At 47.5% G+C, this 26,642-nt stretch overlaps 1 long non-coding RNA gene across 8 annotated transcripts in view; it reads left to right on the forward strand.

The window, feature by feature from the left end:
* Positions 1-26,642, forward strand: part of LOC109565700 (uncharacterized) — a 222,365-nt gene that overhangs the window by 55,603 nt on the left and 140,120 nt on the right. For all 8 annotated transcript variants that reach the window (XR_011569181.1, XR_011569183.1, XR_011569182.1 and 5 more), the window contains exon 2: positions 6,578-25,693. This is a non-coding gene — a long non-coding RNA (uncharacterized lncRNA). The remainder of the gene's footprint in view (positions 1-6,577; positions 25,694-26,642) is intronic.

Genomic DNA, 26,642 nt, shown 5'->3' on the forward strand with positions numbered 1-26,642 from the left:
TTGCAGCTTAAAAAAAATAGTTCTCTACCTGAGTCTACAGTGGACCAAAGTTTTAACGACTCAAAGTACCCGTTGCCTCTCGTGTGGCTGTTACAGATTGTAAACAAATATTAATGTTTGACATGAGACAATACATTTTTTCAAGTGATAGGATGAGATAACAGGACCGTCTCTCTCCCCTCTGTTGTTTTGAATTCTCATGCCTTGAGTGTGTGTCTGATGCTCTTTCTTTTTTCTTTTTTTCTTTTTGTCTGAAAAATCAGATACTCCAGGGCAATAATTAGGATGAGGTTTATGTTTCTACTTATCTAATCTTTGTTTTCACAAATAAATACAAATAACTCAAACTGAAACTTGATGGCTTTGGTGATAATAAAATAGCAGCCACGGGGAAATTTTCTTCATTTTAATGTTCTTTCACAACCCACATTCAGTTTCGGTAGGAAAATTATTAACCTTTTCAAGAGCATGCTAAAACATAGGTTCACAATAGACGCCTGAGTATGATTTGCAGGTTTTGGTTCTATTTTGAGATTTTTGGGTGTGCAGAGTTTTTTTTCTTTTTCTTTCTTTCTTTCTTTCTTTTTTAAATGGCTTTCTTTGACAGCGATAGTCATGACTTGGAGTCATTTCGTTGGTGTCTTTCCAGTGTGGGCACATTGAGAGCGTTTGTATTTTTTTTTTTCATGATGAGGAGGGAAGATTCCTGTTTCCTATCCTCTTACTATTTCGTGCTATGAAAGAGGAAATGTTCTTGAGTCTCATTGTTTTTCCTCATTTGAATTCTTGGGTGGACATTGTGAGTTTCTGGCCCCCATTAAAAAAAAAAAATCCATTTGAGCCACATTCAGGGAGGACAGATGGCCCTGGTTTAGGGGTCCTACTTGACTCCTGTCTGCCTTGGGTGGCCTCATGTCCATGCCCTTCAAACCAAAACAAGGCTGGCCAGTTGGGTTTGTGGTCCTGAAGGGGTGCCCAGCCACCGGCTTGGATGGAAGGCCTGGGATGGTGGGGTCTGCCTAGCTGACTGCTGTTGGCTTTGGAAGGCGTGTGGGGTGCGGTGAGCATGATCTGGTCTTGAAACACACAAAGGGCAGAACGTGGGACAGCAGGGGCGGACACGGGGGAGACTCTCGGAGGGCAGTTTCCATTTTAGGCGTCTCTTCTCCACGTCTGGCTGGGACAGCCGTCCCCGCCTGGAGGGCCCCGGACGGGGCGCCGTCCTCCGCCTGTGTGTGGCGAGGCTGTGCCTCGGGACTCACGGTCCCTTTCTCTCCTGCAGCCCCCCTCTTTGTAAGTCCCCACCCTTGCCCAGTGCCCTACCCTACCTGTTCCCAGCACCCCTGCAAAGTGGGAATGGGAACAGCAGGGCCTTCCCTTGGTTTGTATCCAAGGCTGCCACGTTCAGCATTGTAGCCTGGGGCTGTGTTTTTCTTCTTCTTCTTCTCATACTTCCTGTATGAGGTTAGTTTTTTTAAAATGATAAACAAACTATTTTTTTAAAACTTTTTTTTTTTTGACCTGGTCATGTGTTGCCAGCTACCTATCCGTCTGTGAGCCTTCAGCTGTCAGCACCCTACCTATTCACCACCGGGAGTGAGCGGGGCTCCAAAGCAGAGGGGGTCTGTGCTCCCCTCTCCTCTCAGAGTGGCAGTCAGGTAAAGGCATGCTCTAGTCTCCTATTTGAGAGCAACACCAATAGACATCATGGCTCAAGGATTCTCCCCAGGCAGAGAGCGTGGGGGAGAGGAAGGCTATGTGTGGGAGGAGAGGGCTTGGCCAGGAAAGAGATGTGATGTGGTGGGGGATTCCCGGGTACAGGTGTAGAATCCCACGGTGTCAGTCCCACGCTCTGCAGATGCACAGCGTCTGGGAAAGAGGATTATGGAATGAGCTGTGCCGGCCTTTCTTCCCAGGTCACCCCAGACCGTGCTGCCAGTCTCAGCTGGCTTCGGGGCTGCCGGTTCTCTCCTCCCACTGCGGCGTGTCAGGGCAGAGCCATCCCGTGAGGAGCCTGGGGACAGCTGACCAAACAGAGAGCATCAGTAGACAGCTGAGCTGCCACGGTCATGGTCGTGGTCATGAGCCCACAGCCCAGGACCACTTGCCATTGGTGAGACTCGGGTGTGTGTCACAATCATTTGGGCACTTGTGAAAAGAGACATCCCTGGGTCCCATTGCCAGAGTTTCCGATTTAGAAGGTCTAGGGCACACCCTGAAAATCTGCATTTATGAAAATTCTCAGATGATACTGTTGGTCCAGAGGTCCATATTGAGGACCATTAGTTAGGGCCATGGGCCAAGGGTGAAAACCTAAAGGCCTAAAGATTGTCTCTGTTGTCCCCTTTAATGCTGAGATTCCCTTCATACGTTTTAGTCCAACTTTAGAAGTAAAACCAGCCTTTCAGAAAGACCTTTGCATCCGTTCGTAACAGTATAGCAAGGTTACCTGTAACTTTGACCTTTTACAATGTCAACCAGACTATAGATCTGCTAAAATGTTTTTGAGGTTTAATTCTTTGAAAAGAGGATTTTTTTATGGATAGAGAAGGTGACCAAGGGGAGGGGGATTGACTAAACTAGGAAATAATTGAGTGAGGCCCTGTCCTTGGGCTGCCCACCCTTGTCTCCATTTGTGGAAACCTTCAGTATTAACAGAGGGAGGTATTTTGTGGGTCCCTTTTGGTACCAAAAGGTGGACAAATTTCCGAGATCCTCGGGGCTCAGGGTCAATCACCCATGAACTCCTGTTCATCCTAGAAGGTGGAGGAGTGTCACGATCAGGATGCTGGACTGGAGGCTGAGTGCTACCAGGTACCAGCTGGTGGCTGAACTTCCCCTGCCTCCCAGGTGAGAAAGATGCTCCTGTAGCAGCAGTCTGAGAGGGCAGATGCTCACAGAAAGCACACATCCAGACTAGTATCTGGGATGGGATGGGATGAGCTCAACAAACAATGAACTGCAGGATGCTGCTTGTGTTTGTGGCAGCCCTGGGACAGGCTCGCACTCTGCTGATGGCTTTGTTAAAGGCTGAGACTTCCTGAACCATGGGTAGGTCTGTAATGATGCATGGAACACTTCGCAAAAACTGCTTCTCGGGGAGGTCCCCTCAGAAAAGGTTCTATGTCTGCTCGGGGTTATGTGGCTTTTGTTCTAAAAACAGGGCCCTCCCCAGAAACAAGGGGAGGGGGCCTCTCAAGGGTGGCTCCTCTTTCCCCTGCCCTGACATCTCTCGTAGCACGAAAGCTGAATCATTGACACAGGGGATCCATATTACTTATCCTTAAAATTAGTCTGCGAGAAACAATGATGTCTGCTGAGCGTGTCCTCTAGCTTTTCATTTTCTGAGAGCATGCACCTTGGCATTGCCAAGCTTGCCACACCCTCCTGGCAACAGTTTCAAAAGCTCAAAAAAGTTGGCTTCCAACCCCATCCGAAGCCGATATGAATCAACACGAACAGGATGTGAGCGCCTGGCCCATCGTTTTCCCAGGAGCTGATGGAGCCCTCGATGGCTCGAGTATGTGTTTTGCACGTGGGTGGCTGGGGGCTCTGGTCTAGGGTTTTGACACTGGGGTTTCGGCACTGTCAAGGATGTTACAGCAAGTTGAAGTGTGTGCTCTTTGCTTCCCCATTTCCCTGCCCAAGTATTTGTTGTTGTTTAGTTGCTAAGTCCTGTCCCACTCTCTCCGCTGGCTCAACGGTATTGAATCGGCCTCCAATGAATGAGACTCAGGAGATGCGGGTTTGATCCTTAAGTTGAGAAGATCCCCTGAGGGAGAAAATGGCAACCCACTCCAGTATTCCTGCTCTATTCCTACCACCTGGGAAATCTAAGCTTGGATGGAATCGAGGGGAAATGCCCTGACCTGTGACCCATCCAGTTGGGGTGGATGTCTGAGCTCTGTCTCTCTCCACTTCTCAGTTTCCCAGGCTGAGGACTCTTCTCTGCCATAAGGAGCCGAAAGGGTGTAATCTGAGACCTGGCTTGGGGAGCATCCAGGGAATTGCCTGGGCTGCATCTCAGGTCCCTGATGAGGACTGGTATTCACAGTGTGATGTACAGATTTGAGGAAAAGTGGAGCTGGGTACCCACAGTGGGGCGAGCACATGGGGGTCCCCTGAATGCTAGAGACTTGCAGGAAGAACACAGCTCAGTCAAACTGGGAGGAGTAACGTGTGCCCAGGAGTTTCTCTAGAATATCCCAATGCAAAAGAAGTGCTGTGGTCTCTGCTCCATCCCACTGTATGCTGGCATATGGGAAGCCATCTGTGTGGTCAGCTCTGAATTAAGGGCAAAACTTTTAGAGTCCCTGGATGTAAAATCTTAAGTTTCTTCAATGATAACTGGACAGCCCGGTCAATGTGGCATCACTCAGGATTTGATTTATGCATGCAAAAACTCCCATACCAGCTAGATCAGGTTTTACAGTGAAAAGCTAGAATTCAGAATCTAGGGATGAAGGTAGAAGAGACCCAGGTCTCATTCCCAGCAAAGTCTTTTCCAGAGTGACCCTGAAAAGACTGCCAACTTCCTCACTCTGTATAGCTGTAAAATGTAGGTTGACCAGATGACACCTCCCCCCCACCCCCGCGCCCCCCCCGTTGTTATTTTGGTTCAAGTCCACATGGTCAAGTGATGCATACCAAATCCTGCCTGGGCTCTTGCACTTTGGTTTTTCCTTCCCACTCAGAACTGGAGAGGAGCATAGGTTCCTTAGCTGCCTCTCTATTTCAAACTAGAGGAACCAGGTCGCCCCTTCCACCCATGTCAGCTACTGATGCGTGCCTTAGTTCCTGTTTCTCTTTGCCCACCCAGGAAGGCACTGCATATAAAATCTTGGGCCCAGATTCAGATATTAAGTCACATTAGAAAATGCTAGCTCATTGAACACACAGTAGGAAACTGGTATTCCCAACAGGCTCAGGTGGGCAGTGTTCTCCCCAGGATGTTAACAAGCACAAGCCAGGTTCATCATCACTCAGAAAGGTCACTAGTGAAGGAGGCTTATGAGAGAGAGAAAAAAAAGGCTGCAGGAGTTTGTGTGATTCAGTGAACTTGTATGTGGGGGACCTTAGAGGGAAAATATTGAGGAAAAGCAATACAGAGTTCCAAGAAATAGACTGTCACAATTGCCCTGTGAGTCAGGACAGCAAGGACTCAGTCTAAGTAAAGCTCTGCTCTCTGTTGCCTAGTGGAACCCTGTCGGCAGAGGTTCCAGTGTAAGAGGGGTTCCACTCCAGATATGTTTGGGAAGCACACAAGAAATTAATTTAAATGGCTTTCTTTATTTCCTAACTTCTCAGGGTCTTCTGCATGTTACTGTGCATTGTGAATGAATCTCTTCCAGAAGGATGGAGCTTTTCCAAAATCATGCAGCGCCCCGTGCTCCCAACCTTTTTTGCAGAAAGTTTTGTGCCATTAACAAAAGTCAGGAAAGGGAGAGGGGCCCAGGCAGCTGGCTTTCCGAGTGAACTCAGGGTCACATCCAGGAAAGATGGCATGTGGAAGTGATGACAGGGTGTGCAAGGAAGTTCTGAGCAGTCCTGGGCAGAGAGCATCCCCTCTCCGACCATCAGTGGTGGCTGGTCAGAGAATGCGGTGGGAGGAGTGGGCAGGTGTGGGCATGACTTTGCTCCCATGACAGTGCCGTCTCCATTTCTCTCTTCCTCCTCCAAGGTCTGAGCAGCAGATTGAAGTGCAAAGCCCATTTTTGGGGAGAGGTTGGAGCGGTTGTATTCATGAATCAAGCCATCCCTCTGTCTGTCTCTGAACCTGTTCTTTCACTTGTTTGGGGGAATTAAGGGTGAGTCTCCACAATGTGCTGCTTGGGAGCCAAACCATACCAGCCTCAAGTGGACAAAGCAGTTTTCAATAGAATCATAGTCTCTGGAGTTGTCTTCGGCCCTGTGCTGTCCTTCAGGGTCTTTGCTTGGACAAGACCCCCCGCCCTTACCATCTCTCCTTCCTCCTACCTCGCTGAGGCTGCTCGGTACAAGCTTGTGTGCTCACAATGCTGTGAGGTCCCTGGGAGACCAGCTCTCTTGAATGGGAAGAGGAGAGGGGACCAGAAGTTCAGACACCATCCTCTGCACCCACCTGCATCCAACTACAATTCCGTGGTGACTTCTTTTAAGTCTCTTTGGACCCCTGAGGAGAGGCTCTCAGAGTATCACCTGGGCCAGCACCAGGGTTGTCCAGGGAGTCCTATCTGACTTCAGCTAGACCAACAAGGGCACATAGGGATAGTGCCATGGTGTGCCCCAGACTTAGACCTGGACCCGGAGGAGGCAGAATTGACTTCAACTTTTCAGTAAACAGGCAGTGGGCTTCTGGGAACATCTGCCTTTACAGCCTCTTTCTGAATTATTTTTGAACAGATGCCCCGCCCACCCCCATCCCCACCGCAGTTTTTGTTGATTATCACCATTTGAATAGATGCTGATAAATTTGATTCCCCATCTTGCTGTGGCATTTACGATCTGTCTTTCCCTTTTCGGTTTCCATGTACTGGAGTGACTGTGTCTCAATGCGGTTGGCAGTGACCTGTGTTTTTCGTGCATGTTTTTGTTTCAGAATAACTGGGAGATGAAACAGGAAACTTTATGACACACTTGCTTGAAAATGACACAGGACTCAGCCCCTCTGCATCACCTCTACCTGCTGCCCACAGCCGAGTGCGGGGGAAGGGCTGGCCCTGGGACCTGATTCCAACCGCCGTGGACTCGACGTTCAGTGTGATGTGTCTGCCATACTGTGGTCATGGGCTAGTCTGGTCGGTTTCCTATGTAGCTGGCCACTCTCAGTGTATCTTTGCCCCTTTTCCTTCATTAAAAGCATAACTAAAGAAAAATGGATTGTTTACTTATTGTTGCTGTTCATCCGCTAAGTTGTGTCTGACTCTTTGAGACCCCATGGGCTGTAGCACTCCAGGCTCCTCTGAACTCCACGATCTCAATAGCTCTGTTTAAATCTCAATGTAAAGGAGACCAAATAATGTTTGAGATTCATTTCTCTAGGACCACAGAGAAACCATGTCATAACCACACAGCTCATTATGACAGCTTCTAGAAGAAGTGTGTTGAACTTGAATCACTTATTACTCAGTCTGGTCTGCCCTGCCTTTTCTTCTCTCTCTGGAAGCCCTCTCTTGAATCAGTACTGGCAAGCTGACACTTGAGAAAAATCCTGGGAGATATTTGGAAGTCTCTTCCCACACCCTCTCTGATCATGGCCTACAGACGGTGGCCCTGAATCGTCACCAACCTTGAGCTTGCTACTGCAGACTTCTGTCTTCTCAGCTGCCCCTCTCCTTCCCTCTGCACATCAGCCACTCATTCACTGTTTCATGCCACAAGGGTTTTTGGGCTTCTCTGTGCCAGGTTCTGAAGAGAAGGGTGAGGATGGGGTCAGTCTGCTTGGCCTTCCCAACACCTCTAGTCTAGTTCTGTGTGAGCCTCTCTAGGCTTCACTCACCAAGTATAGTGGGTGCTAGACAGTTCATTACAGACCATAGATGCCCAGATTTTTTAAATCCACCCTTCACATTGGAGCCCCTAGAAATGGCACCTAAATATTCCTTGAAGTGAGTAAACATCGGCACGCCCGTTCTGCCGGATCGCACCCCCTCCCCGCTCTTGGTAGGACATTTCCATTCTCTTGGGGACCTGGCCAAAGAGGCCATTAGGAGTTGCCTTCCAGAAATTCCTGTCTGTCTTCATGTTTAAGCTTAGCAGACACATAAGAATAATTTAAAATGACCGTGTCCTACTGTTTCACACAGTTCAGAATTAATTTATCAGTAGACCATGATGATCATATCGAAACCCCCCTACTGTCCTGAACAGTATATACAAGATGTATATCTAGGTCTCAGCCCAAATGTCCCCAAGTCAGGGGGCCTCTCTGACCACCTGTCCTGAGAGATCCCATTCCCTCTACAATTATGCTGCTTGTTCACTTATTAGTTAGCTATCACTCTCACCTGCCCCTCCGGATTTTGGTTCTATAAAGGCAGCCTCTGATCTGTCTTACCCCTCAGGTTGTCCCCAGCACCTGACACTCTGCTCAGGGATAAGGTACTGACTGGATCCATCATGACACTGCTTCTCAGAGTGACCCTGTGAGGGTGAGCACCTTGTATTCTAACCACTGTCTGTTGGGTGAGGAAACTGCCAATCCCTTTATTCTGATGAGCTAAGGAGATAAACAGTGTACCCTCAGAGAGGACCCAATCTTCCTGCCAATTCACTGCCCAACAGGAAAGGTTGATCATGAACCATCTGCCCTCTGGATACTCAGACCCTCATCTGAAACCAATCTTTGCATTTCTTGTGTTGTTGTTTTTCAGTGTCTAAGTCATGCCCAGCACTTTGTGATCCCATGGACTGCAGCATGCCAGGCTTCTCTGTCCTTCACCATCTCCTGGAGCTTGCTCAAACTCATGTCCATTGAGTCAGTGATGCCATCCAACTGTCTCATCCCCTGTCATCCCCTTCTCCTCCTCCATTGCTTATGAATATCCTAAAGTTACATTGTGTTCACTCACGTTCCAGAAGGGGACAGTGACCTCCACATCCCAGTGAAGGGATGTGCGGGGTGTCTGGAGGACACAGCTCCCATCCTTGTTCTGCCAGCCTTTGCCTTGGACGAGTCCTCGAACTCGGGACACCAATTTCCTTAAAGAACACTAGGAGGAGCGGGTGAAAAGATTCCTGAGGCCCCACTCTACCCTGAGGTCCTTTTCTTCCACCTCCCTCATTACGTTTCCCTGGGTTCTAGAAGAGGGAGAGTCTATGCAGAAAAATATCATGGAGCAGCAGAGACAAAGCCCCTGAGAGTGCCAGGAACCCAGGACCATTTATGGGCTTGTGGCTGTGCCCTGTGGGTAGATGTTTGGAGTAATGGTTCTGAACCCAGGCCAGACATTAGAATTATCTAGGAGTTAAAAAAAAAACAAACCTCAAAAGCCCAGGCTCCACCAGGACTAATCACACTAGAATTTGGGGTGGGGGGACTGATATCAGTATTTTTAAAGCTCCCCAGGTAAGTCCATAGTGTAGCCAAGGTTCAGAATGATTGGTCTAGGACCGTATGGACAAAAATGGCAACCACTGACCATGAGAATCCATTGAAAACTTAAAATGTGACTGGTGTGACTGAGGAGCTAAAATTATAATTTATTTTTATCTTAATTAATTTAAATATAGATAGCCACCTGTGACTTATGGCTGCTATATTGGACATAACAGATAATAGAACCTTCATATTGTCACAGGAAGTTCTACCAGGCAGCTCAGTCTGGGACCACTCTGAGGCCTATAACTACCAAGTAAAATTATACTGACCCTCTTGAAAGAAGTTTAAGGTCATTATCCCTGTCTGTTACCTTGACTAAGACCTGCTCTCCTGTCTTGCATTTAGCAACTAAATACAGTGTATTTTTCACCTAACTTTTGAACAGCAGCAAGAGTGGTGAGACTGAAAAAAGTTTTAAATCGTTGCAAAAGTCTAAGGCCCCAGCTGAAGTCATTTGGCATCCACTCTGGCCATTTACCTGGTTACATCTTTAAAGACCCGGCTCTGGAAAGGGAGATTTCTGAATGATTATTTAATCAGTGGAAAGCTGATCTTCCAGAAAGAACTTTTGGAAAAGCAGATGGCCAGAAGAGGGGTTTGGAGTCTGAGAGGCATTTAGGCTTTTGAAGCTGGGCTCAGCTAATGCTGAAGCTGAAGCTCTGATACTTTGGCCCCCTGATTTGAAGAGTTGACTCATTGGAAAAGACTAATGCTGGGAAAGATTGAGGGCAAGAGAAGGGGGCAACAGAGGATGAGATGGTTGGATGGCAATTCAATGGATATGAACTTGGGAGAACTCCGGGAAATGGTAAGAGACAGGGAGGTTTGGTGTGCTGCAGTCTGTGGGGTCACAAAGAGTCGGACTGAGTGACTGAACAAAACAGCGGGGCAGCTTGCAAGCTCTACCAATTTGGGGTTAGAGCTGGAGAAACAGAACTCAGCGCTGAATCATTTTCTGCTTATCACTTGCAGTCTGTCAGATTTTTTCTTTCTTTTTTTGGAGGGAAAGCACCTTACAACAAATAATAACACTATTTTGAATTTCAGAGCTTTCCCTTTTTCAAAGCACTTTACCACCTCTGACTTATTTTGTTCTTACAACAAGGTCACCCTGTAAGTAGGGAAGGGATTTTTAGAACTTGTCTCACACACTGAAGAGCTTTAATATTATGGAAAGAATTTACAAGTAAAGATGAAGCCTTTCGGGTGTCATTTTGTCATTTCTGGCTGCACTCAAGTACGTAGTAGCACGGCTGGAATCAAACGTGCCCTGATTTTGTGCTCCTCCAGTGGATTGTGATTTGAAAGGAAATGTGGGGTTCTGTCTTGTTTCATCCCAGTTTTCCAGCTCATGTGAGTGAGCCATTTTTCCCTCAGAGGTCTTGCAGTCTGTAAATTCAACAAATATGCTTTCAGTGTCTCCTTCCAAGCTATATTTTAATTAATCAGTTGTTTTAATGGAAGCGTGCTTGGTGTTGGAGAAGGAGATGGCCGCCGGCTGCAGTGTTCTTGCCTGGGAAATCCCACAGACAGAGGAGCCTGGGGGGCTACAGTCCATGGGGTCTCAAGAGTCAGACGTGACCGAGCAGCTAAACCACCACCACCACAGTTGATGTACAATGGTGTGTTAATTTCTGTTGTACAGCAAAGTGATTCACTTACACACACACACACACACACACACACACACACACACACTCACACACACATTTCTTTTTGCTTTATGGTTTGTCAAGGAAGTTGAGTATCATTCTCTGTGCTTTACAGTAGGACCTTCTCTTAAAGTTGAATGGTGACTGCACAGAGCCCTCTGAGCCTCCATGGGAGCATTTCTGCTCCTTCCAGTAGCTAGAACTGGTGCAAAACCAGCCAGAGACCAGCACTGTCCCCTTGGAGTTTTTAGCCTTCTCTAGTTATAGAACTGTGGAGAACCATTTCAAACCACACTTGCCACAAGGCAGAGAACGCTGAATAGTCCAACTAAGACCTCCGGGTGGCCATCCTGGCCCTCTCCGGCAGCCGCGGTGGGACTAGAGGCAGCAGGACTGACACGACGCTGTGAGTGGACTCCTTCGGGGTGCTCCTCCTATCAAGCGTGGATTCTCCTGGTCACACCATCCTTTGGAGCATTTTTTGTATCTTACGCGCATAGGATCCGATGAGAGGTTTTCAGATGCTTTACTGAAAGCAAGACACACTTTCTGGGGCATTCCCCTAATTGACTGTTCTGGTGAAGCTCGTCAAAACAGGAAACGAGGTTAGCATGGAATGACTTTCTCTTAGAGAACTCGCAGTGCTCCTCTAGAGACCACCACTTTCTTCCCAAATGCCTCACGCCTTTTCTGGGTTTGCCTGGAAACTGGAGCAAGTCTGCTCTTCTGGAGTTTTTAGAACCGCTTCTGTTTTATTTTTTTTTGTATTGAGGTATAGCCGATCAGCAGCACTGTGATGGTTTCAGGTGAACAGCAAAGGAACTCAGCCACACATATACGAGTACCCATTCTCCCTCCAATCCCCCTCCCACCCAGGCTGCCACATAACACTGAGCAGAGTTCCTGTGCTATACAGCAGGTCCTTGTTGGCTGTCTGCATTAAATATTGCCGTGTGTACATGTCCATCCCAAGCTCCTTAACCATCCCTTCACTCCATCTTTCCCTCTGGCAAGTTCTAGAACCCATTCTTTTCGGAAGTGGTGGTGATATTTGCTTGTCCCCAATTTCCAGACCCTTTCCTTTTCACTCCAGTATCTGTAAGATGTTTGCAAGTTGCCCTGCAGTTAGATCTGCACAAACACAATCCTAGCACAAACATGACTGAGCTAAGGGCTCCGGGTCCTTGACCAGGATGGATGTGGTCACCCTTGGGATCCTGGGCTTCAGGTGACTCTCCTCCTGCTTGCTGGTCCAGGTGTTCCCTTTCCGACAGAGATGCCAGTAAGAGAAGATGAATCCAGTGCAGATGAAAGCTTGGTGTCGGGAATCGATGTTCCTCCCCTGCTCCCCACGTGAGCACCTGGCTCAGAAAGGCACTGTGATTGAAACAGCAGGGCTCGGCTTCACTCACGTGAATCCCCACATCGGGTTCTGACTCCGTTTATCAAAAGCCGTGAGCGTTTCATAGTTTTAGGCACTCTGCCACAGGTGTATGGAGGCTGAGGCTTTCTGATAAACAGCCGTACTTGAAATTTCTAGATTTAAATGTCTTTTTGTTAAGACTGAAGTACTTTCCAATCACGTTTGTTTGCTTTGATCCTGTGGAAGGGAATCTACATGGCGGGGGGAAGGGCTAGACTTGACTCACATGTGTGTGGGGAGCACTGACGTCTCCACATGTGACACTCGGAGTCCCTCGGGAAGGTCTGCCCGTGTGTGATGCTCTCACTACTGTAACCCCGGGACTCCTTCTCTTTTCCCAGGACTTAGCTGGATCTTGAAGCCATCTGAGTCCCCGTGGCTGGGACGGGGCACAGCCACTCCACAGCCCCTCCTGCAGTCAGGGTCCCTCTCTACCCACGTCTCCAGGCACTGTGTTTTCAGTGACAACTGTCCAAATAGACAGATTAATAAAGGGGCACTTTGAGAATAATCCCACTTTTTGGTGATTCACAACATTATTTCCAGTTCTCATAACTGGCCACAGAGGTGAAATTATTATCCTTTTGTTTCAGTTAAGAAAACAGAGTCTCATTTTGCTCCAAAGCACAAAGCTAGGAACGTGATGGTGCATCCTGACGGACATCCAGAGCAGTCTGGCCTCACTTGTCCCTGCTGTTCTGTTCCTGAGTTTTATGAACATGTGCGGCAGATGCCATTTCTCTCCTTGTGAAGGGCTGTGAACCCTAAGCACCAGCTGGAAGATACGAGAGCGCCACTGAGGGTGTCCCTGGTGGCTCCACAATAAAGACCCCGCCTGCCAGTGAGGAAGAGTCGGGTTTGATCCCTGGGTCAGGAAGACCCTCTGAAGGATAAAATGGCAACCCACACCAGTATTCTTGCCTGGAAAATCCATGGACAGAGGGGCCTGGCAGGCTACAGTCCAAAGGGTCTCAAAAGACTCGGTCACGACTTAACAACCAAACAACAGCAACAGGGCGTCCTTGAAAATCGGGCGATTGGAAGTCAGATGACCCCTGTGAGATCCTGGTTCCCTTGTGGGTGCAGCAGCATCCCTGCAGGTGGGTGGCAGCACCCAGACATTTTCTAGGGTAACTCAGTGACCCCGGGGTAACTCAGTGATGTTGGTCCTGCCTCCTGGTAAGACGCAGCTGAGGATGCTCAATCACTAAAGGGCCAGGATGTGGACAGGTCTGTTCTCTGCAAAGTGCCTAATTCTCAAAGCGTGGTGGGAGGTTGGTCGAAAAGGCAGAGGCCCCACCCGGGCCCCTTGGCACCAGAGTCTGCTTTTCAACAAGATCCCAGGAGACCAGGGAGCACAGCTGTTTGCTCTGCTCTCTGGGCCCCTTGAGGTCAGAGCTCTGTGGTCACACCTTTCACCTCCAAAGCCCAACATATGCCTGCCTGACGTAGGTGCTACCGAACTTCTGGTAAAGAGAATTTGGTCTTTATTCTTCTGAGGAGCTTGTGGGGTGGGCGGAGTGGGGAAATCAGTTAGACAGAAGCTCCCAGGGCCCCAGGCTGACCTCCAGCCCTCAGCTAGTGGCAGCACTGTTAGAGAATCATTGAGACGGGCTGAGGAGCCGTGAAAATAGCTCCAGCGGTAGAAGTGGTCCTCCCTTAAAGTCCTCCCTGCCCTTTAAGAAGACAGGCAAAAATGAGGGGAATACATCATCCCAAACTATTAGTGTTCTGAATTTGAGGTTGCCAGAAGGGGAAGGATGGGGGGAAGGGGAGTTTGGGAGGGACATGTACACACTGCTGAATTTAGGATGGATGACCAGTAGGGACCTACTGCATAGAATAGGGAACTCTGCTTAATGTTATGTGGCAGCCTGGATGGGAAGGGAGTTTGGGGGAGAATGGATACATGTATGGATACATACATATCCATACATATATGGCTGAGTCCCTTTGCTGTCTACCTGAAACCATCACAATATTGTTAATTGGCTATGCTCCAGTATAAAATAAAAAGTTTTGCCATACATTGACATGATTCATGTCAATGTATGGCAAAACCACTGCAGTATTATAAAGTAATTAGCCTCCAATTAAAATAAAAAGTTCAAACAAATACTGCTGTGTCTCCAGCTCTTACTGATTCTTATTCCATTAATTTTAATCTTTGAAGCCTCTAGAGGCAGCAGAGCACAAGCGTGGAATGACTGTTCCTGGTCCCTTTAGGGGAGGAAAACTTGGGTCTGCCTGGGACACCCCCATCCACGCCTGTCAGCCATCAGTTAGTGCCTGGTAATGCCTTTCCACTCTGCTTTTCACTCTCATGCATGTCCTGGTTTGGACAGCAAAATAGTGGTTACTCTTTCTTTAGGTCACATTAGGGCTGCTTTTTAATTTTTCCAAGAAGTTGCTTTGCCGGTGTGCCCACTTGCTTCAGTTGTGTCTGACTCTTTGTGACCCCACGGACTGTAACCCGCCAGGCTCCTCTGTCCATGGGATTCTTCAGGCAAGAATACTGGAGCGGGTTGCCATGCCCTCCTCCAGGGGATCTTCCTGAGCCAGGGATCAGACTCGCGTCTCTTATGTCTCCTGCACTGGCAAACGGCTTCTGGAAAAAGCCCAAGAAGTGTAAAGTTTGCTTTACAAACACTGAACTCCTTCACACACCCATCCTCTCTTCCAGGAGGAAGGTGGTTCGGCAGCTCACCCCCTATTTCTGGTGCCCCAGAATAAGGAGGGTCAACGACAAGGGAAAAAGCATATGTGCTTGCACTCATGTGTGTGTGTGCTCGCGCACATGCAGTGTGGCCCTGTGAGCTCTGTGGGGGTGGCACACGTGTGGTGTGGGCACAGCTGCCCATGGCTCCTGTGTGTGTTCAGTGTGTTTGTGTGTGACCCACGTGCTGTGTGTGTAGCTGACCGTGGGTATCTGTGGCACATGAGCACCTGTATGTGTGTATGCGTGGATGTCTGCACACTGCATGTGCAAAGTGGGTGTGGGGTGTGGGGCCGACTCTGTGATGTGTGTGTGCCTTCCAGTGTCTGTGATGTGTGCGTACATGTGTATGTTGTTGTGTGTGTGGACTGTGTGTGGGGGGAGGATATCTGTGGAGTGTGTGTCGTGTCCATGGTGTGTGTGAAATGGGTGTGCTTCCTGACCCCTCAGGGGTTGTTGGCAGCCCCGCTTCAGACTCACAAGATGCCACGGAAGGGGAGACCTCTGCCCCTCCTCTCCCCTTGGGGCACTTCAAGGAAGCCACTCTGAGAGGTGACACAGATGGGAGGCACAGGGACGCCCTCTGGGCCTGGTGAGCACAGGCCCTGAGCCATCTTCACCCATTGTTCATGCCCGGCTGGTGACTGGCACATAGTAGGGCCACAAGAAGGATGTGCCCACAGCAGACTCACTCTGGATGCCCTTTCTCTCTGCCCTGCACAGGTGGCTGGAGGAGTGTTCCTGGCTCCAAGGTTCATGCCCACTGTCTGTGTGGAGGAGAGCTGAGCTGCCCACTCCAGCTCTGTGTCCCTGGCTGACACCCCAGGACTGCCTCCTCCTGGACAGACTTGCAGAGGCCACACAGCCCAGCCTGGTAGAGCCCTCCTCTAGTTAAGGCCAGATTTCCACCATGATCAGCACAGCAGCGAGGTGCTGACCACAGGCGAGGATGGCTGGCCTGACCCACGGCTGGCATATTCCCCTGCCTGGCCCTTGCCCGCCACACCCTCTGGAAGATCATTGCTCGCGTTAGTAGAGGGACACCTGACTTTCCTTGATCCGTTCCTTCCCGAGGCAAGAAGGACCCAGGAAAGTACTTCTGAAAAGCTGGTCAGTCCTGGGGCTCTTCCTCTAAAGTAGAGAAATGAAGATGCCATAAATTCCAGCACTTGATCTGTTGGGTCCCAAGTCTGGTCTGCATGGTCTTGGTCTGCAAGTTTAATCTCTTTGAGTCTCGATTTCCAAAATCATCAACTATGGAGAGAAATGCTTCCCAGGCTGGGCACACAAGGGTATTTGCCGCAATGTATGAAAGCCCTTCTGGACTCAGGCACGGAACCTGCATCTCCTGTGTGTCCTGCAGTGCGAGCATTCTTGGCCAGCTGAGCCATCTGGGAAGCCCCCTTATGAAGGCACTTGGCCCAACATGAGGCACGAAGTACAGAATCAATAAACGGTGACCATCATCTTAACTATTTTAATACATGAAAATGGAGAATTTTTTAAAAGTCACAATTATAAATAATAAAGGAAGTGGTAGAAATAGGCCGTCAGCAAAATTACTGGGATGGGGTCTTAATGACCTCAGCCATAAAATCATATCCAAGGGAAGAAAAGATCTAGAAAGTGAGAGAAGCAAAGACGGCAATACAGGAAAAGAAAAAAGAAAAACCGGTGGTAGATAGAGTGAGCCAGAGCAGTGTGGGGCCCGCCAGCCAGAGCGTGGCTTTCCCTGCTTCAGGGGCACGACAAGCGGCCGATCCGAAGCCTACAGCGCCAGACGCAGGAGGAGGACTCTGATTTGCTTTAATGTAAATATTTTGATGTCTTTCTTTTTCCTGAACTTTTAACCTTGCTGGTAAACAGGGTACATACAGTAAATGAATTGTTTTTCTGAGAACTGCCTTTTGAGGAAATAGGAAGGAAAAAAAAAAGGAATTTTTTTATTAGCTGATTGTCAGTCCCGTGTATGATTGAAAGCCTCATTATTCTGCTTCTTAACTCGGCTTCGGGAGACGCTTGGCCAGCAAAAATTAATGAAAAAACACTTTCAAACTGTCTAAACAGAGCAGTTCAAAAAAGCGCAAACCTCACACAATGAAGGGAGACAAGTCATTCTGTGGAAGGTTTTCTGAGACGACAAAAACAGCCAGTCCAAACTCTGGCTTGTTGTTTATAATTAGAAACTCCCTGACCTTCATTTCCCTGTGGATCCAGGCCCCGGTGACCATCACGGTCCATTTCCAGCCCTGTAACTTCTAGGACGCTTTTGTTGTCCACTCTCTCAGTCCTGTCTGACTCTGTGACCCACGGGCTGCAGCACACCAGGCCTCCCTGTCCTTCACCATCTCACAGAGTTTGCTGAAATTCATTCCCATTGAGTCAGTGATGCCATCCAACCACCTCCTCCTCTGCCTTCTCCTCCTGCCTTCAGTCTTTCCCAGCATCAGGACCTTTTCCAATGAGTCGGCTCCTTGCATCAAGGTGGCCAAAGGGTTGGAGCACCTGAGAAGTTAGTGGAAGTCAAGAGGGTGTCTCAAGTCTTGGCAACTTAGACTGAGCCTTAAGATACATGTGTAATCGCCTTTATTTCTGCAGGCAGGTGGCTGACAGCCGTCTTTGTTTACTAACACTGTCCCAGAGGGTGGATTGTGCAAGAGCATTTTGTGATAAAGGAGAACCAGGACAAGGAACTAACCAGAACAAGGAAGACCTGGGTTGTAGCATGAGCTTTTCACTTGAAACTGTCATTTAACCTCTACCCCATAATTTCCTTAACTGTTACGTGAAGATAGGACTTTCGGGCTTTCAAGCCCTGGGGAGATGTGTTCAAAACACCAGATCTGGAAGCTGCTTTGAAATAGAGGAAGAGAAGCCCTCTCTGTGTTAGGCTGTACTGTGTCTCTTCAGATGAAGGCTGGTGGAGTCCATCTTTCAAACTGTGCTCCCATTGGAAGAGAAACTGAGGACACTGAGAATATTTCGAGTCCCCTAAGATATAGAGCAGGGTTAAGAAGACCTCTGGGGCTTTCTGGTGGCTCAGAGGTTAAAGCGTCTGCCTGGAATGCGGGAGACCCGGGTTCGATCCCTGGGTCAGGAATATCCCCTGGAGAAGGAAATGGCACCCCACTCCAGTACTCTTGCCTGGAGGCTCCCATGGAGGGAGGAGCCTGGTGGGCTACAGTCCATGGGGTCCAAGAGTCGGACACGACTGAGCGACTTCACTTTACTAAGAGGACCTCTAAGAAAGTTTCTTTCTGCTCCCTTAGAAAAGGAGGAAGAAACAGAGGAGAAGATGAAACAAATTGCCAAAGCTTTAAAAATATTTGTTTATTTTTATTGACACATAGTTGATGTACAATATTATATAAATTTCAGGTGTACAGCATAGTGATTCACAATTTTTAAAGATTGTATTCCATGTATAGCTATTGTAAAATACTGGCTATATTCCCTATGTTGTACAACATATCCCTGCAGCTTATTTATTTTATGCATTGTGGTTTGTACGTAACCCCCTACCCCCATCCTGTCCCCTTTCCCTCTCTCTGCTCATTGCTAACCGCTAGTTTGTTCTCTATACCTGTGAATTGCTTTCTTATTTGTTATGGCTTGCTGTTGTTTAGTCACTAAGTCATGTCTGACTCTTTGGGACCCCGTGGACTGTAGCACACCAGGCTTCCCTGTCCTTCACTATATCCCAAAGTTTGCTGTTTGCTCAAATGCATGTCCAGTGAGTCAGTGATGCTCTCTAACCACCTCATCCTCTGCTGCCCTCCTTTTGCCTTCAGATTTTCCCGGCATCAGGGTCTTTTCCAAGAAGCTGGCTCTTCCCATCAGGTGGCCAAAGTATGGGAGCTTCAGCTCCAGCATCAGTCTTTCCAATGAGCATTCAGGGTTGATTTCCTTTAGGATGGACTGGTTTGATCCAGGGGACTCTCAAGTCTTCTCCAACACCACAGTTCAAAGGCATCAATTCTTTGGCACTCAGCCTTTTTTATGGTCCAGCTCTCACGTTCGTACACAGCTACTGGAAAAACCATCAGTTCAGTTCAGTTCACTTTATTTCAGTCGTTCAGTCGTGTCTGACTCTTTCCGACCCCGTGGACTGCAGCACGCCATGGCAAAGTGTTGTCTCTGCTTTTTAATATGCTGTCTAGGTTTGTCATAGCTTTTCTTTCAAGGAGCAAATGTCTTTTAATTTCATGGCCAGAGTCACTGTCCACAGTGATTTCAGAACCCAAGGAAATAAAACCTGTCACTGCTTCCATTTCTCCTCCTTGTGTTTCCCATGAAATGAAGGGACTGGATGTCATGATCTTAGTTTTTCAAATACTGAATTTTAAGCCAATTTTTCCACTCCTCTTTTACCCTCATCCAGAGGCTCTTTAGTCCCTCTTCACTTTCTGCCATTAGAGTGGTATCATCTGCATATTTGATGATATATCTGTATTTTTAGATTCCACATATAAGTGATATCACAGTGTCTTTCTCTGCCTGACTTTATTTCACTAAACATAATGCCCTCTAGGTCCGTACATGTTATTGCAATTGGAAGAATTTCATCTTTTTTTAGAAAAAGAGAATGAGTAGTGTTTCATTGTATACAAGTACCGTTTTTCTTTATCTATTCCTCTGTTGACGGGCACTTAGATTGTTTCCGTATCTTGGCTATTGAAATACTGCTGCTATGAATGTTGGGGTCCATGTGCCTTTCTGAATTAGTGTTTGGGTTTCTGTAGGTGTATACCTAGGAGTAGAATCGCTGAGTCATATGGGAGTTCTAATTTTATTAGTTTTTTAAGAAACCTGCATGCTGTTTTCCGCAGTGGCTGCAGCAATCTACATTCCCACCAGTTTAAAGGATGGGGTTGAAACAAACCACAAAATGCGTTAAGAGAGGCAGCCTGTGAAAAATCAATACTTAAGGCTCTGGGTTCCCTTCATCCTCCACTTCTTTTCTTTCAGAATAAAGAATGGGTTAAAGCCCAGGTGTCATATTTTTATCTGATGAATGAGCTCATACGCCTAATCAGAGCTTATCTGTCCTTACAAAGCACCCCTTCCTGTTCCCCAGGCACCTCACTACTGTAAATGTCATGAACACACTCGGATATGAGTCTGCTCTGCAGAAATCATAAAGAGGTTTTGGTCCCCTGGAATTCATCATAGGTTTAGTTCTGGAAGATCTGAGCTGGCATTACCAGCAGACTGTTTCACACACTGCAATAGCTCTGTGAATCACCACTGTCTCAGATCAAACAAAGGCTGCTGCTGCTGCTAAGTCGCCTCAGTCGTGTCCGACTCTATGCGACCCCATAGACGGCAGCCCACCAGGCTCCCCCGTCCCTGGGATTCTCCAGGCAAGAACACTGGAGTGGGTTGCCATTTCCTTCTCCAATGCATGAAAAGTGAAAAGTGAAAGTGAAGTTGCTCAGTCATGTCCGACTCCTAGCGACCCCATGGACTGCAGCCTACCAGGCTCCTCCATCCATGGGATTTGCCAGGCAAGAGTACTAGAGTAGGGTGCCATTGCCTTCTCCGCAAACAAAGGCAGATACCTGTAAATACTACAGAATGGAACCGTCTCCTTCCCTTTCTGATCTTTCTAGTTGACACAGATATCAATCAGTGCAATGTTTGTTGGGACTAGTAAGTCTGAAGATTCATATGTAAGACTTTATTTGTAAATAAAATATTTTTCAGAAATTCAGTTGCTGTGGTCAATACTGTCTTCCCCCTCCCTTGATTCATTTCAAACAATTTATTTATTTGCTTATTTTCTTTAAAAATTTTTTAAATTTATTAAGCTATAGTTGATTTCTAATACTGTGTTACTTTCAGATGGACAGCTTCAGATTCTTTCCCATCATAGGTTATTACAATATATTGAATATAATTCCATGTGCTATATAGTAAGTCTTTGTGGTTTATCTGTTTTATTCATTTTTGTTGTTTTAGTCACTAAGTCGTGTCCGACTTTTTTGCAGCCCCACGGACTGCAGTCTACCGGGCTCCTCTGTCCATGGGATTTCCCAGTCAAGAACACTGTAGGCGGTTGCCATTTCCTTCTCCGGGGAATTCTCCCGACCGAGGGATCGAACCCCTGTCTCCTGCAATTGGGAGGCGGATTCTTTACCACTGAACCACTGGGGAAGCCTGATCATTTATACATACCAGACTGTATTAATGTATCTATTCATCCCATACTCTTAATTTATCCCTTCTCCTCCCCTTTCCCCCTTGGTAACTGTTAAGTTTGCTGTCTATGTTTGTGAATTGGTTTTGGTTTTGTAAATTAGTTGATTTGCATTGTTTCCATTTCAAACTACTGAAATCGGAAAGAACTGTGTGCTGATTTAAGATGTATCACCTCGAAACAGTAATTTAGTTGTGACGGTGTTGCTGTCCACGCTCTGTCTGGTTGGCTGATTCTAGTATTTATAAGGCTTTTTGTCCCTGGGCTCCTAGTAAAGCGCAGGCTACTGGCTCTCCAGCCAGATGATGAAACAGGAGTTTTTAAGGCCAAGACTGCATGGGTAGTGTTACTAAATATAGTTCCTGTGTATGTGCACATGTGTGTTTCTATCTCAAAAGTGCTTTGCAGAATTACATAAATACTTGTTGTGTGCACCAAGAAAAGTAGATTCAAAACTATCCCTTCCCCTGGTAATAAATCTTCCCCAACAATTCATCATTACAACTGCTGCTCACATCTGATTCTCCTGTCCTAAACCTCTGTGAGGAAAAAGGGGTTCCTGGATGTGGCAAATTGGGGGGGCTGTTACTTTGAGTTTAACTCTTTTTATATTGAGTTCAAACAGGAAAATTCTAGAGCTTACTGGGGGAAAAAAAGTAGTTCTACTTTATATCTGTTGTGCACACTGGTTTAGATGGCAAAGCAAACAACCATGAGTACTGGGAAGCCAGGCCTCTCTCAAAGCAAAGGTTGTGAAATGACAGGGTTCAAATGAGGCAAAAGTTTCAAATCCTTTAAGAGTCACATTTTGGGGTGTCATTTGGATCCCCCTCAAGTGCTTGTAAAAACAGAAAGACTTTTAGCTGGAGGTAGGCCAGTGTTTATAACTTCAGCATAAAACATAATCTCCTCTGATTCCTCCCTAAATTCAAGGGGAAATACATCTTTCCATCAAATTGAGACATGAATCTAACAGTTATTGAAAACCATGAAATATACTTGTTGTGAAAAGCACATCCCTCCACTCTTTCATAGCCATTTCTCCCCATTTTAAGATAGGGAAAATGAAGACTCAGAGTGGCGAATGACTTTGTCCCCAGTGACCCAGTTAGCAAGCAGCAAAGCTGATACTCAGAGTGGGTTTTTCTAACCAAACTGTTTAAAAATGTGAACTTCATTTATGAAACAACCTTATGTGTTGGTATTATTGTCCCCAACTTTTCACCCACCATCAGGCCCAAAGCAAAGTCTTATAACTAAATACCAGCAGGACCAGGGGGCTTCCCAGGTGGTCCTAGTGGTAAAGAACCCACCTGCCAATGCAGGAGATGTAAGAGACACAGGTTCCATCTGTGTTTGGGAAGATCCCCTGGAGGAGGGCATAGCATTGCACTCCAGTATTCTTGCCTGGAGAACCCCATGGACAGAGGAGCCTGGTGGGCTACAGTCCATGAGTTTCCAAAGAGTCAGACACGACTGAAGCGACTTAACATTCACACGTGCACACACAGCAGGACCAGAGCACGGGAGATTAATGCTTCTGAGCACTTTAGGGTTTGCTCACGTCCTTGCCTCTGGGTCCAAGTGTAGGATGGAGGCTGCGAGAGCCACGTTGTAAGGAATCCCCTTCAGGAAAGAGGCTCCTCTCTGAGGACAAATGTCTTTCCCTTACTCTGTGGGATCAGCAGTCTTGTTCTGCCTGGACTGACAGAAACCTGTGGCTCTTCTTCTTTCTATGTCTTATCACAGGAGGGAGGAGTGGGAACTTCGGAAATGGGAGGCCTCCCTTTTCTGGAGGCATCAGGAATCAGTTCCAAGAACCTGAAGACAAACTCTTGGTAGGGGCGTGGGGGCCTCTGCTGGGGATTCTCTGAGTCCCTCGTGCAGTGGCACAGCGGCCAGATGCTCCTGATGCAACATCAGGCCCGAGATGTTGTTTCAGGCGCTCAGTCAGGTCTGACTCTTTTGTGAACCCATGGACTCTAGCCCACCAGGCTCCTCTGTCCACAAGATTTCGCAGGCAAGAACACAGGAGTGGGTTTACATTTCCTTCTCCAGGGGATCTTCCCGACCCACGTCTCCTACATGTGTGAGTGGCACTTAATACAGCTTTGCCCAAACTCGGGCAAAGCAATGCGGTCCTTCAGCCCCACTGTAAACCCTAGCCCCACTGACATCTCATCCAATTGCTTCTTAGTTCTTGTTGTTACTCAGTCACTCAGTTGTGTCTACTCTTTGCAATCCCAGGGTCCGTAGCACAAGGACAGGGTCAGGCTTCCCTGTCCTTCACCATCTCCCAGAGCTTGCTCAAACACATGTCCATTGAGTCACTGATGCCATCCAACCATCTCATCCTCTGTTGCCCCCTTCTCCTTCTGTTCTCAATCTTTCCCAGCATCAGGGTCTTTTCCAGTGAGTTGGCTCTTCACATCAGGTGGCCAAAGTATTGGAGCTTCAGCATCAGTCCTTGCAATGAATATTCAGGGTTGATTTCCTTTCAGATTGAATGGTTTGATCTTGCTGTCCAAGGGACTCTCAAGTGTCTTCTCCAGCACAATTCAAAAGCATCAGTTCTTTGGTGCTCAGCCTTTTTTACGGTCCAACTCTCAGATCCCTACATGACTACTGGAAAAGCCATAGCTTTGGCTATATGGACCTTTGTTGGCAAAATGATGTCTCTGCTTTTGAATATCCTGTCTAGGTTTGTCACAGCTTTCCTTCCAAGAAGCAAGCGTCTTTTATTTTCATGGCTGCAGTCACTATCCACAGTGATTTTGGAGCCCAAGAAAATAAAATCTGTCACTATTTCTACTTTTTTTCCCACCTATTTGAGAGCAAAATTATGAAGGTCAGATACAGAATCTGTTCTTCTTGCCTGTGAAGACTTTTAAAAAGGCCCTGCACACTCACCCCCAAATCAGGACCTTGATCACTGTGGACTGACATTGGATTGTGGAAAGACGGAGGGGAAAATCCTTCTTTGCCTGAAAGTTCTCATCCATCATTGAGTAAACATCCTAAATCCATGGCAGTGCGGGCTGCCTGTACTCCAATTAGCTCCTGCTACAATTTTAGCTTCAAGACTCAATGCTCTAAATGCAAATAACGTCGTAACCCAGCACAGCTCTGGTTAAGGAGGCAGCTTTGCCAGCCTCAGGGTCAGAAAGCGGCTCCCTCACGCCTTCCTATTCCCCGTGGCTTGGTAACCACTTCAGCAAATTTCCGCATTAAATATACAAGGCGATTGAGTGCAATAAAACTGAAAGGATGTGGCAGGTAAACACCAGCATGTCTCCAGGCAGACCTCGCTGGGTGACACAGAGCAGCTCTGCTCATTTGCCCTCCAGAATCGGAGATATCCCGTCAAGAATGCAAGCATCCAAGTTGATCACCCTGTGTTTTTGCCCATTGCTCATCTTCAGTTACACTTCTAGGACAATCTACTTCCCAGGTGGTCTTTTGGTTTATACATGGAGAAGCTCATGAGCCCTGTTTACCTGTGACATGACTGATGCCCATATTTGAGAACCAGGCTAAGAATCACCCTCAGGAGGTGACCCGAATTATTAGCACCTAACATCCGACCAGGGGAGAACGGGGCTTTTGTCTTGCCCAGATAACACCAACACCCCACGTATAATAAGTCCCCTGACGGATTCCTGGGTGGAAACCATAGTTGTTGAGCTCTTAATACACACTGGGCACACTTAACAAGAAATGCTGTTTTCTGTGAGGTGGCAGAGGGTCTACGCACACGTGATGTTCTTAAAATTTATTTTGGTCTTCGTTGCTGCACGCGGGCTTTCCATAGTTGCAGCGCGCGGGCTTCTCATTGCGGCGGCTTCTCTTGCTGTGGAGCATGGGCTCTAGGCTCGAGGACTCAGCAGTTGCAGCTTGCGGGCTTAGAGCTGGGGCTCAGTGGTTGTGGTGCATGAGGTTAGATGCTCTGTGGCATCTTCCTGGACCAGGGATCACAGGGGCCACAGTTTGAGATCCCATTCTTTTAAACTCAAGCCATCATTAAAACACCTTAGGGTTTCAGACACTGGGTCCGTCTAAACTATCAGAAAAAAGGCTGGGTGTCAGGGCCCTGGCAGTCCGGCAGCACAAATTGTCAACTGTTTAAGAAGCACTGTGACAAACATCATTACTCTTCCCAGATGGCTGGACCAGCAGGTCTCAGCGTGTGTTCTGCTGGGAGACAGCAACAGGCACTTTGCCAGAAGTGAGTTTTCTGAGCTAGTAAGTTTGGGAAACCTTGAGTTACAGAATTGAACTATCTCCACTATTGTAAGACTTCTTGGGGTCTTCAATGTGCTAAAAATCACGGAAGGGAAAGCAGTTCCTAAAGTCTGGCATTCTGTCCTGACCCTTGTGGACAGCCCTCCATGTGTACAGCATGTCTACACAGTATCCTCCGGGAAGGCTGTGTACCCACCTCAGTGGCTACCACTCACACAATGTATCTCCTCTATTGTCAGAGCAACAGTGGAGTCCAGCCAGGAACTCTGGATGCTGTGTCTCCTCGTGACCCAGTGTGGATGAGCTCAGCTTGGAGGATGTGAGGACAGGGGTGAGAGTTGGTGCATCGCTTTCCTCCATTTCTACAGCCAGCTGCTTGAAGGTCTGGTGTTTATGATCTTCTAGAATGTTCCAGAGCTTTACAAGTCTCCTGTGCTCCTGCATTGAGAGACTAGATGGAAAATCTCCATAAGAACACAGGCTCAGAGCTTCATGAAGCCTGATACAGGAGCAGCCGGCTTTAGTCAGGAAACCCAAGGACTCTGATGGGAGTCTGCATACGGGACATTCGTGCCCAGGAGGTCATCATTTCCTGAAATCTCAGTGAGAAGATAGGAGCTGAGGTCAGGAGTTGCTGCTATTCTGGAGAAAGCAACAAGGGAGGGTAGTTTGGGGCAAGACTCTTAGCTCTGAGATAATTTTGGTGTATGCATGCATGCTCAGCTGCTTTGGTCGTGTCCAATTCTTTGTGACCCCATGGATTGTAGCCTGCCAGGTTCCTCTGTCCACGAGATGTTCCAAGCATGAATACTAGAGTGGGTTGCCATTTCCTCCTCCAGGGGATCTTATCGACCCAAGGATCTCTGAAATAGATATGAGAAAGGTGGCCAGTCCAGGCTTGGAGAATGGGAGGTGGGGGGTGGGGTATGTGAAACAGCTTCAAAAAGAAGGCTTAGGTACTGTTTGGAGGAAGAGTTTATGGGCAATTCAGACCTTTCTAGGGCCTTCTGAGGAGCGAGGCATTGTGGCAAACTTTGCAATTTGACTTACAGAACATGCTTTTTTTTTCATGTTTAAGTAATTTATTTGATGTTTGCTCCCATTTCAATCCTTGATTCATGTTAACTGCCAGATGTGAAGTATAGTGGTCAGTTTAAGAGTCCTTAATGAATGACAATATTTTTAAAACATGCTTTATGAATACAGATATCTCCAAAGCAAAGAGAGAAAACCATGCTTCTTTAAGCATGTGTGTTAGTCACCAGCTTTGAGCCTACTCCTAAAAACGAAGCAGTAACTAAAGAGAGGACTCCAAGGCCTCACCCAGCCCA

This window comes from Bos indicus, chromosome 11 (genome assembly GCF_029378745.1).
Source record: "Bos indicus isolate NIAB-ARS_2022 breed Sahiwal x Tharparkar chromosome 11, NIAB-ARS_B.indTharparkar_mat_pri_1.0, whole genome shotgun sequence".
Lineage (NCBI taxonomy): Eukaryota > Metazoa > Chordata > Mammalia > Artiodactyla > Bovidae > Bos > Bos indicus.